The sequence below is a fragment of the Solanum dulcamara genome, chromosome 3 (assembly GCF_947179165.1).
Source record: "Solanum dulcamara chromosome 3, daSolDulc1.2, whole genome shotgun sequence".
NCBI lineage: Eukaryota > Viridiplantae > Streptophyta > Magnoliopsida > Solanales > Solanaceae > Solanum > Solanum dulcamara.
Window position 1 is genome coordinate 18,967,464 of NC_077239.1, and position 12,461 is coordinate 18,979,924.

General features: G+C 34.1%; 1 pseudogene; it reads left to right on the forward strand.

The window, feature by feature from the left end:
* Nucleotides 1–1,914: 1,914 nt before the first annotated feature.
* On the forward strand, nucleotides 1,915–12,218 carry LOC129882458 (tryptamine 5-hydroxylase-like; annotated as a pseudogene).
* The last annotated feature ends 243 nt before the right edge of the window (nucleotides 12,219–12,461 follow it).

A 12,461-nucleotide genomic window follows, 5' to 3' on the forward strand; every position in this document is an offset into this window, starting at 1 on the left:
TGTGAATGATGATATTTGATGATGATGCGATGATGATGTTTGATGATGATGTGAACGATGATATTTGACGATGATGTGAATGAAGAGGTTATGTTGATGAGGATGTTGTGTAATGAAGTAGATTGGAGTCTAATGTGATTATGTGATATGTGATTTGCATAATTTGATTTGATTGGAGTCTTATGAGCATTTTGAAAATAAATGATTGTGAGCATTTTTTTTGCATAAACTATTTATACACTATTTTGAGTTTTAAAGAATGATTATTTTTGTCTTTGATAAAAAAATAGAGTTCAAACACGATTTGAGTTTGAAAAGTCTCTTAATTATCACTTTGAACATGAGTATTTTGAGTATAAATGAGTTGAAAATTTTTACATAAAAATGTTTATTTTGAGATAGAGTTGAGGAGTTGGAATTATATTTTAAATCCATATAATATTTTCTACATCCATTGAGTTGAGATGGTATCAAATTTAAAGAGAAGAGTTTGATGATTGAGATGAGTCAATTTGAAAGAATGTCCAATGAGATCAGACTGATTGAGTTTTGAAAAGAGTCCAATAAGACTAAATGAGTTGATTTGAAATTAAGTCCTAAGAGACTAAATGAGTATTTTGAATATTTTACTCACTTGATAGATATGTGCATATTGAGTCTTGGAAGGAGTATTGAGCACCGAATTGGGTAAGAGTATAGTCCATACTCGAATCTCATAAACTACGCCGCCAATGTAGGAAGGGATTGTACCGTGTCAGATGTTTTCCTATTTCATTGTCCTGAAATAATAGGACTTGATTGATTGACGGATCCATGATTGGTTGATTCGTTCATACCCTGAAAAGTATGAACGGACGTGGCAATGACGTGGCTCGTTGTGAATCACCTATTTATAGGTGGTGGGATTGTTGTCGGTTAGAGAAACTCCCAAATTGAGTGGATTGTGCATGATTTGATTGGTTTGATTGAGCTTGTTGCAAATTGAGTTGGATTATATCATATTACTAAGTTCTAATTTGCATATTTATTGAGTTGAGTCCTTTAACTTGATTGTTGAGTTATTTGTTGAGTTAATTGTATATGATTGAATTGGATTGGATGATATATGATTGGATTATGTATGATTGGATTGGAGTAGGTGATATGTGGTGGATTGGATTAAATGAATATGATCGGATAGTGTACGATTGGATTGGGTTGAATAGAGCAGTATGTGATTGGATGGGATCGAATTGTAAATGATTTGATTGAATTGGTTGACTTAATGATTAAGCTTAGCAAGGATGGAGCTCTATGTCCATAACTACTATACTTCTTTTTTGTTCTGTAGCGTTTACTTGATAAATAAAAATTTTACTTACCAATTTTTTTTTTCAAATTTATAAATAGTAAATATTTTGTAAATATAATATTTTTAGGTAAGTTTTCCTTAAGTCAATTATTGAGGCAAAAAATATTAAAGGATAAAAATTAAATAATATTTTTACTATTATCTTTTTGATTATTTCTAAACTAATCTTCTAGAAAATGTAAAGAAAAGAAAAGGCAAATATATATAAAATATCTCAATAATTCTTTTTAACTTTTTAAAAAATTCATTTAATATTGAACCATAGTTTTTTTTGAATAATTCATTGAATATAGTTTAGAGAGAATAGCTATTAAGTTATAGTCTTCAACCTAAAGGTAGTCATTAATTCACAAGTTCAAATACTCTATGATTCGTAATTAACTTGATTTTGCTGGAAATCTCTTTGGTGGATGAAGAAAAGGCACAAAGACAACTCAAGTACTTCTTAAAGATTAATAATAATATTAATAAATTATATAGTTTTTGCTTAGTATTAATTATAATATTTAAATGTTGATTATAAGAGTGAATAAATTTTTAATCTATTTATATTTATAGAGGATCAGCCTTCTGCCCAACTACCGTGATGTTTTGTTCAAAAATTCCAAAGTCTTGCATCACTCCCCATATAGAGTAAGCACATTTAAACTAACAATACCCCAAAATCAAAAAAAGTAAAAAAGTAGAAGAAATGGAAGAATCAATTCTGCAATTAGTTGTACTTCTAGCACTTATATGTTTCACTATTTTCTTTTACAACATTCGAAGTCGACGTCGTCGTCGGCTTTTACTCACTCCACCATCTCCTCCATCGTCTCTACCCTTAATCGGTCATCTCCATCTCCTCACTGATATGCCACACCACACCTTCTTCCATATCTCTCAAAAACTCGGTCCGATCATCCACCTTCAACTCGGTCAAATCCTGTTAGTGTGTGAACATTTTAACATTTTATTAAATTGCAATTTTAGCAATTGCCCATTGATGACATTTAATGTCATCTTTATTATTCTTTCTTTAGTGCATAAAAATGTCTTTCATTATCATCTTTATTTAGTGCAAGACTAAATCATTCCATTATGTATTTTTAATCTAATTATCACTAATAAGTGGTGCACTAAATCATATTATTATGTATTTTTAATCTAATTATCACTAATAAGTGGTGCACTAAATCATAATGGTGCACTAAATCATAATGGTACACTAAATGATGATAATGATGGCATTCTATTATTTTTTCATCTTTGTATGATTTTCTCTCCTATAAATAGAGAGGTCTTCTTTGTTTTGAAATAAATATAAGAGAAGAAAAAATTGAGAGAGTTAAGTTTATATAAAAAAGAGAGTTCTTATTAGTTGAAGGGAGGTATTCTTTGTGAAGAGCTTTAAACTCAACTCTTGTCCAGAGTTTGTTGAGTTACATTTTTGTGATAAGGTTGTTGTATCCTGGAGGGGACAAGTCAAGAGGACTACTGCTGGACCAGTGAAAAGATTTACTGCAGTGGGCTTGAATCTCCTTAAAGAGAGCGAGATATCCGCGCCTCAGCCAAGAAGTGAAGTTAATTTCTTCATTTTATTTTTCAATTGTAATTTGTAATCTTATAATTTCACCAACAATTTTAAGGAGATTCATTATGGCTACAATTGAAAAATCCGCGGATATCAAGATGGGAGATCTAAACAAACCATTTCGGTTTAATGGTAATCATTTCAAGAGATGGAAGGGTAAAGTACTTTTCTACTTAAGTCTTCTCAATGTTTCATATGTGTTAACTCAAAAAAATCCTAATAAAGTTGACATCCTCTCCATGGATAATGATGAACTTATTTCTCATCAAGAGAAAGTGGAAAAGTACAATAATGATTCCTATAAGTGTCGGTATTATATTCTGAATTGTCTATCTGATAATTTTTATGATTATTATGATAGAACTTACTCTAGTGCAAAGAAAATATGGAAAGCATTGCAGAGTAAATATGATACCGAAGAAGCTGGAGCGAAAAAATATGCTGCTAGTCGATTTTTTTGTTTCCAAATGGTGGATGATAAATCAGTGATAGACCAAGCTCAAAATTTTATAATGATCGTTGGAGAGCTCAGGTTCGAGGAAGTCAAAATTGGAGACAACCTTATTGTTTGTGGCATAATAGACAAACTTCCACCTTCATGGAAGGAGTTTCAAAAAACTATGCGCCACAAACAAAAGGAAACCTCTCTTGAGACTTTGATCATGAAAATCCGCATGGAAGAGGAGGCAAGGGGCCAAGATGCACTTTTACAAAATGAAGAGAGCAACATCACAACGAAGGTAAATTTAGTTACTTCAAAATATGTTACTCCTAAATCTAACAAAAATACCTCTTTGAAGCCTAAGAAGAAAAAGTTCAAGAAAAATAATGGTAGACTACCCAAGAAAAATAATGGTGAAAATAGCCAAGCACAAAATCAACAAGTTTATGATAAAGGACCGTGCTTTGTCTGTGGCAAGAGTGGGCATATTGCTCGATTTTGCAGATACCGGAAACGTGGTCCTATACCTCAGGCAAACGTTACCGAAGAGCCTTTTGTGGCAATGATTACAGACATAAACATGGTTGAGAATGTTGATGGATGGTGGGCTGATTCTGGTGCAAACCGTCATGTCTGTTATGACAAAGATTGGTTTAAAAAATATATTCCTTTTGGAGAGCCCAAAACCATCATGCTCGGTGATTCTCATACTACTCAAGTGCTTGGAACGGGAGATGTCGAATTGTGTTTTACCTCTGGAAGGATATTAACTTTGAAAGATGTACTTTATACTCCTTCCATGAGAAAAAACTTGATGTCTAGTTTTCTTCTTAATAAAGCAGGCTTTAAACAAATTATTGAATCTGATCAATATGTAATTGTGAAAAAAGGTATTTTTGTGGGAAAGGGGTATGCTTGTGATGGGATGTTTAAACTGAATGTTGAAATGAATAAAATTTCTACTTCTGTTTACATGCTTTCTTCTACTAATTTTTGGCATGCTCGTTTGTGTCATATTAATGATCGTTATGTTGGAATCATGAGTAATTTAGGATTAATCCCAGTGATTAAAAAGAATTTTGAAAAGTGTGAAGCTTGTAGTAAAGCAAAAATCACTAAAAGGCCTCATTTTAAAGTTGAAAGAAAAACTGATTTATTAGAATTAGTTCACACTGATATTTGTGAACTTGGAGGAATTTTAACTCGTGGAGGAAATAGATATTTTATCACTTTCATTGATGATTTTTCTAAGTTTACATATGTTTACTTAATGAAAAATAAAAGTGATGCTTTTGAAAATTTTAAATTTTTTCTCCATGAGGTTGAAAATCAGTTTGGGAAGAAAATAAAAAGAATTAGAAGTGATAGAGGCCGTGAATATGAGTCAAATGAGTTTAATTCTTTTGTTAGATCATTGGGAATAATTCATGAAACTACTCCTCCTTATTCACCTTCATCTAATGGTGTAGCGGAAAGAAAAAATAGAACTTTGATTGAATTGACTAATGCCATGCTTATTGAGTCAAATGCACCTTTGAATTTTTGGGGTGAAGCTATTTTGACTGCGTGTTATGTGTTAAATCGAGTGCCTCATAAAAAGACTAAACTAACACCTTTTGAGTTGTGGAAAGGTCATAAGCCAAATTTGGGATATCTAAGAGTTTGGGGTTGTCTAGCCTTTGTGAGGCTAATGGATCCCAAAGTTACAAAATTGGGTAAGAAAGTTACTACTTGTGCTTTTCTTGGTTATGCTTCAAATAGTACAGCCTATAGATTTTTTAATCTTGAAGATAATATTGTAATAGAATCAGGTGATGCTATTTTTCATGAAAATAAATTTCCTTTTGATTCTAAAAATAGTGGGGGTCAAAGAATTGAACAAAATATTTTATCACTACCTAGTTCTTCTTCTTCCATTTTAAAAAATAAAGAGATTGATGATTTTGAGTTAAGAAGAAGTAAAAGAGCTAGAGTAGAAAAAGATTTTGGGCCTGATTTTTATGTTTTTAATGTTGGAGATGACCCTTTCACTTTACAAGAAGTTTTATCTTCGTATGATTCTATTTTTTGGAAAGAGGCTGTAAATGATGAAATTGAATCACTAATTTCTAATAAAACTTGGAAGTTAGTTGATTTACCACCAGGTTGTAAAACAATTGGTTGCAAATGGGTCTTACGAAAAAAGTTAAAACCAGATGGATCAATCGATAAATATAAGGCTAGACTAGTTGCTAAAGGATTTAAGCAACTAGAAGGCCTAGAGTTTTTTGATACTTTTTCTCCGGTTACAAGAATTACATCCATTAGACTTTTAATTGCTATGGCTGCAATTTTTGATTTGCATATTCATCAAATGGATGTAAAAACTGCTTTTTTAAATGGAGAACTTAATGAAGAAATTTATATGGAACAACCTGAAGGTTTTGTTGAAGCAGGCCAAGAAAGCAAAGTATGTAAACTTACTAAATCCCTATATGGCTTGAAACAGGCACCAAAGCAATGGCATGAAAAGTTTGATTTCTGCATGATTGAAAATGATTTTAAAACAAATGAGTGTGATAAGTGCATATATCATAAGTCTTGGAATAATACACATGTTATTATTTGCCTATATGTTGATGATTTATTGATCTTTGGCTCGAATATGAATGTTATTGATGATACTAAGAACATTCTTAGAAGCCATTTTGATATGAAAGATCTTGGTAAGGCAAATTTTATTCTAGGAATAAAAATTACTAGAACATGTGATGGAATTTTCCTTGACCAGTCACATTATGTTGAGAAAATTTTAAAAAAATATAACTTTCTTGATTGCAAGCATGTTTTAACTCCTTTTGATTCAAGTGTACACTTGTTTCCTATACAAAGTGAAATTGATGTGATAAATCAAAAGGAATATGCTAGCGTAATTGGAAGTTTGAGATATGTGACTGATTGCACTAGGCCTGATATTGCATATGCAGTAGGAGTACTTAGCAGGTTTACTAGCAAGCCAGGTAATGAACATTGGCATGCTATAACAAGAGTTATGAGATATTTAATTGGAACAAAAACTTGTGGTTTGTTCTATAAAAAATATCCTGCTGTACTTGAAGGCTTTTCTGATGCAGATTGGAACACTCTAGCAGGTGATTCTTGTTCTACCACTGGTTACATTTTTACATTGGGTGGTGGTGCTGTTTGTTGGAAATCAAAAAAACAAACTATAATTGCTAACTCTACCATGGAGGCTGAACTAATTGCTTTAGCTTCAGCTAGTGAGGAAGCGAATTGGTTAAGAGATTTATTATTTCAAATACCTTATTTTGAAAAACCAATTCCTCCAATTTTAATTCATTGTGATAGCACTGCAGCAATTGGTAGAGTTCAAAATCGTTATTACAACGGTAAATCCAGACCTATAAGGAGGAAACACAGTAATGTAAGATCATATTTGACAAATGGTACCATTAATGTTGATTATGTCAAATCTTGTGAAAATCTTGCAGATCCTCTTACTAAGGCCTTAACAAGAGAAAAGGTCTGGAGCACATCGAGGGGGATGGGATTGAAGCCTATAAATCCATGAGTCATATATGAGGAAACCCAACTTGGAGACTAGAGATCCTATAACCAGGTTCAATGGAAAAAACGAATCATATGATGACTTGTTGTGAAAAAAATGCACTATTTTTATTCCCTCCCTATGATGTGAGTGCATTGTTTCCTGTAGTGAATTGAGGAGGTTGAGTTTAAATAACTCTTAATGAAAATCTGTAGCCCGTATGGGTGGAGTGTTAAATTTACAGGAGCACTCTTGATAGATATCACCTATGTGAGTATGGAAGTAGGCCGCTTCCTATGAGAATTAGGCTTATTCTCAAAAGCACTCATAAAACCGGGATAGCACAAGGCCGTAATGTGCTGGCTTATAAAGCTCGTGACAATACCTTGATTACTATGTGTGAGTAGTAATATTTTATGTCCCTTAAGAAGTCATAGTTCAAGTCTGAGACCACTACGACTCTAGAGTAAAAGTCATTGTTTCACTAAGTGGAGGTTCAATGCAGAGCACACCTTCATTATGTATAGTAATCTTCCTTCAGCTGATAAACTCACTTATACAATATTAAAATGAGTGGGGGATTGTTAGTGTGTGAACATTTTAACATTTTATTAAATTGCAATTTTAGCAATTGCCCATTGATGACATTTAATGTCATCTTTATTATTCTTTCTTTAGTGCATAAAAATGTCTTTCATTATCATCTTTATTTAGTGCAAGACTAAATCATTCCATTATGTATTTTTAATCTAATTATCACTAATAAGTGGTGCACTAAATCATATTATTATGTATTTTTAATCTAATTATCACTAATAAGTGGTGCACTAAATCATAATGGTGCACTAAATCATAATGGTACACTAAATGATGATAATGATGGCATTCTATTATTTTTTCATCTTTGTATGATTTTCTCTCCTATAAATAGAGAGGTCTTCTTTGTTTTGAAATAAATATAAGAGAAGAAAAAATTGAGAGAGTTAAGTTTATATAAAAAAGAGAGTTCTTATTAGTTGAAGGGAGGTATTCTTTGTGAAGAGCTTTAAACTCAACTCTTGTCCAGAGTTTGTTGAGTTACATTTTTGTGATAAGGCTGTTGTATCCTGGAGGGGACAAGTCAAGAGGACTACTGCTGGACCAGTGAAAAGATTTACTGCAGTGGGCTTGAATCTCCTTAAAGAGAGCGAGATATCCGCGCCTCAGCCAAGAAGTGAAGTTAATTTCTTCATTTTATTTTTCAATTGTAATTTGTAATCTTATAATTTCACCAACAAATCCCAACTCTAATCATCTCTTCTCCTCTACTCGCTGAACTCATCCTCAAAACATACGATCATATCTTCTGCAGTCGCCCACAACTCATCGCAGCTCAATACCTTTCCTTCGGTTGCTCCGATGTCACTTTTTCCCCTTACGGTCCTTACTGGCGCCAAGCTAGAAAAATCTGCGTTACTGAGTTACTCAGTTCAAAACGAGTTAACTCTTTCCAATTCATAAGAGATGAGGGAATTAACCGTAAGATAAAAGTGATCTCGTCTCATTCTCACAATGAACTCGATATGAGTCAGATTTTCTTCGCTCTAGCGAATGATATTTTGTGTAGGGTGGCCTTCGGGAAGAGATTTATTGATCATAGATTGAAAGAAAAAAGGGATTTGGTGAGTGTATTGACGGAGACACAGGCGTTGTTAGTGGGGTTTTGTTTAGGGGATTTTTTCCAGATTGGGAATGGGTTAATTGGTTGAGTGGGATGAAGAGGAGATTGATGAAGAATTTGAAGGATTTGAGAGAGGTTTGTGATGAGATGATCAAAAAGAGAGATCATGAAAAGAGGGATGCTTCAGAGGACTTTGTTGATGTATTGCTGAGGGTTCAGAAAAGAGATGATCTTCAAGTGCCCATCACTGATGACAATCTCAAAACTCTTATTCTGGTATTTATTTATTTTTCAGTTTATTTAAATCAATTTGATTTAACTTTTTACAAATTGAATTAAATACTCCCTCCGATCATTATTTATTTATTTATTTATTTATTTATTTATCGTCTGTCCTAAGTCAATATTGAATAATCAAAAATGGACCAAGGAAAATTTCACAAAAAAGTAATATACATCGTCATAATTTGCCTCTTATCAAAGTTGTGAGAATATACAACTTTATTAGATATAAAACTTATATTCTCAATAGTTTAGGTATAAAATTTTAAAAAATGAATAATTTAGGTGTGTTTTTTGATACTTTACTCTTTTTGCTAAGCATAATACACTAGCATGTCCTTTAATTTGACTTCAGTTAGTATCTACATTTTTCAACTTTGAATATGTATAAATAAATACTTAAATTTATATAAAATTAAACAAATAAATATACACGTCCGAGTCCGTCTTGATGTAATACAAGCCAGTTTCCATGCTTAAGTGGTGGGAAAATGCATCTTAAATGACTGGTTAACTTTATTCACTTAATTTAGATTTACTTCTACTATCTAGGGAGCGAAAGAGGGACTTACACATGATATTTATTGACCTAGAAAAGGCCTATGAAAAAGTGCCAAGAGAGGTCCTACGGAGATGTTTGGAGGCGAAATGTATACCTGTGGTGTACATTAGAGCGATTAAAGACATGTATGATGGAGCTAAGACTAGGGTAAGGACGGTAGGAGGGGACTGGGAGCACTTTCCTATTACGATGGGGTTGCACCAGGGATCAGCTCTTAGCCCGTTTCTATTCGCCCTGGTGATGTATCAATTGACAAGACAAATACAAGGTGAGGTGCCTTGGTGTATGTTGTTCGCGGATGACATAGTCCTGATTGATGAGACTCGCAACGGAGTTAACGACAAGCTGGAAGGCTGGAGACAGACATTGGAGTCTAAGAGATTTAAATTGAGTAGGACCAAGACAAAATACTTGGAGTGCAGGTTCAGTGCCCTGCCGCGTGAGGCTGACGGGAAAGTGAGGCTTGGTACCCAGGCCATTCAAAAGAAAAGAAGCTTCAAGTATCTTGGGTCTATTATACAGGAAGATGGGGATATTGATGATGATGTTTCACACCGTATTGGTGCAGGGTGGATGAAATGGAGGCTCGCCTCCGGAGTGCTGTGTGACAAGAAAGTGCCACCAAAACTCAAAGGCAAGTTCTACAAAGTGGTGGTTAGACCGACTCTATTGTACGGGGCGGAGTGTTGGCCAATCAAGAAACTTCATGTTCAGAAGATGAAAGTTGCGGAAATGCGAATGCTGCGGTGGATGTGTGGGCACACTAGGATGGATAGAATTAGGAATGAAGATATCCGAGACAAGGTGGAAATGACATCGGTGGAGGACAAGATGCGGGAAGTGAGACTGAAATGATTTGGGCATGTGAAGAGGAGAGACACAGATGCTCCAGTGCGGAGGTGTGAGAGGTTGGCTATGGACGGTCTCAATAGGGGCAAAGGAAGGCCGAAGAAGTATTGGAAAGAGGTGATTAGACATGATATGGCACATTTGCAGCTCACTGAGGACATGACCTTAGATAGGAGGCTGTGGAGGACTCAGACTAAGATAGTGGGCTAGGTGGCTTATCTTTTCTCCATAGTAGTCGTAGTTTTGCTCATTTGATTTCTGCATTTAATTACTGCTTATATTTATTGGTCCGGTTTACTTTGGGTATCCTATTTATCTATAGTAGTTAATGCTCCTTTCTTTTCAGTCTTTCCTACCCTGGCTTTCCCGCTCTCATTATTCATATTTTTATATTGTTTTCGATATGCTTGGCTCTACTGACCTATGTCTTGTTTTTCTTGTTTTTCCTCTCTTGTTCTTCTCTCTTAAGCTGGGGATCTTTCGGAAACAGCCGCCCTACCTTTGAAGGTGGGGGTTAGGTCTACGTTCACTCTATCCTCCCCAGACCCCAAATGATAGGATTATACTGGGCTTGTTATTGTTGTTGTTGTTGTTGTACTTCTACTATCTAGATATCTACTACATCCGTTCCATTTCAATTCAAGCGTTTTTTTTTCTAAATGAGTGTCTCTTTCTAAGCTTAATATATAAACATGTCTTTTTAATTTGGTCTCGATTGATATATATTTATGTCGTTTAATTTTGGCTGTACACAAGTAAACACTTGAACTTATATAAAGTTGAAAAAATAGATACGTGCGTTCGACGTGACATAATACAAAGTTATCATATTGGACGTGCATATCTCACATGAATTGTCATATAAGATGCGTATTTTTACTTGTTCAATTTTATACAAGCTTAAGTGTATCTCGCGGCTAGCCACCTTTTACACATTAAATTATGTTGTAGTGTAAAATTATTTACATGGTTTTTTAGATGTAAATTCATTTCTTTTTTTATTATTTTGGGAGACATAACATACTTAAGTCTCAAACTATCCTTGCTATCACATGAAGCTTAGAATTTAAACGTACACAGATTAGTGCTCTAAAATCTACATATCGAACTTCATTGAGCATTTTTGAGTACAAGACTCTTCTACTACTGACACAATTATACTTTTGACACTATAGGATATGTTTGTTGCTGGAACAGATACATCAGGAGTTACATTGGAATGGACAATGACAGAGTTGGCTAGGCATCCAAGTGTTTTGGAAAAGGCATAAAATGAAGGAAAATTGCAGGTAACAAAGGAAAGGTAGAAGAATTTGATGTTCAACATCTTCACTATATGAAAGCAGTAATAAAAGAGACTATGCGACTACATCCCCCTGTCCCCCTTCTAGTACCTCGAGAATCCATCGATAAATGCACTCTCGATGACTATGAAATACCAGCAAAAACTAGAGTCCTAATCAACACCTATGCCATTGGAAGGGATCCGGTGTCATGGAAGAATCCTCTTGACTATAATCCAGAAAGGTTTATGGAGAAGGATATCGATTTCAGGGGACAAGATTTTAGGTTTCTACCGTTTGGAGGAGGGAGAAGAGGTTGTCCAGGTTACGCTCTTGGATTGGCGACTATTGAGCTCTCATTGGCTCGTTTGTTGTATCACTTTGATTGGAAATTGCCTCCTGGAGTAGAAGTTCAAGATGTCGATTTGTCAGAGATTTTTGGATTGGCTACTAGAAAACGACTGGCTCTAAAGCTTGTTCCAACCATCAACGAGCTTTATGTATCTAGAGAAGAGGATGATCTGCAGTTACCTACTCTCTGATTAATTTGTTTTCCTTTCGAAATTTTCCTGTAAAGTTGTTCAAGGTTGATTGTAGTCATGGGAAGCTTAACAAATATGGTGGCAGAAACTCAACCTTAATAAAAGGCCTAAAATACTTTCAATTAAATTTAGTTTTTTATGTGCGAAATGAGAGGTCAGGGGAAAACGCAGGAAAGAATGAAAAAGAATGTGCAACTCCAATTATTTAATACCCTTTGTTATTTGGCAGAACAGATGACAAGAGTAGTCATGCAAAATAGCTCAAAAAAAAACTGAATATAAGTTAAACAGCCATGTCCAAAAGATACCCCGTAATATAAAATTAACATTTGTAACACCTTTATCTAATGGCTCTTATATGGTGTTGGTT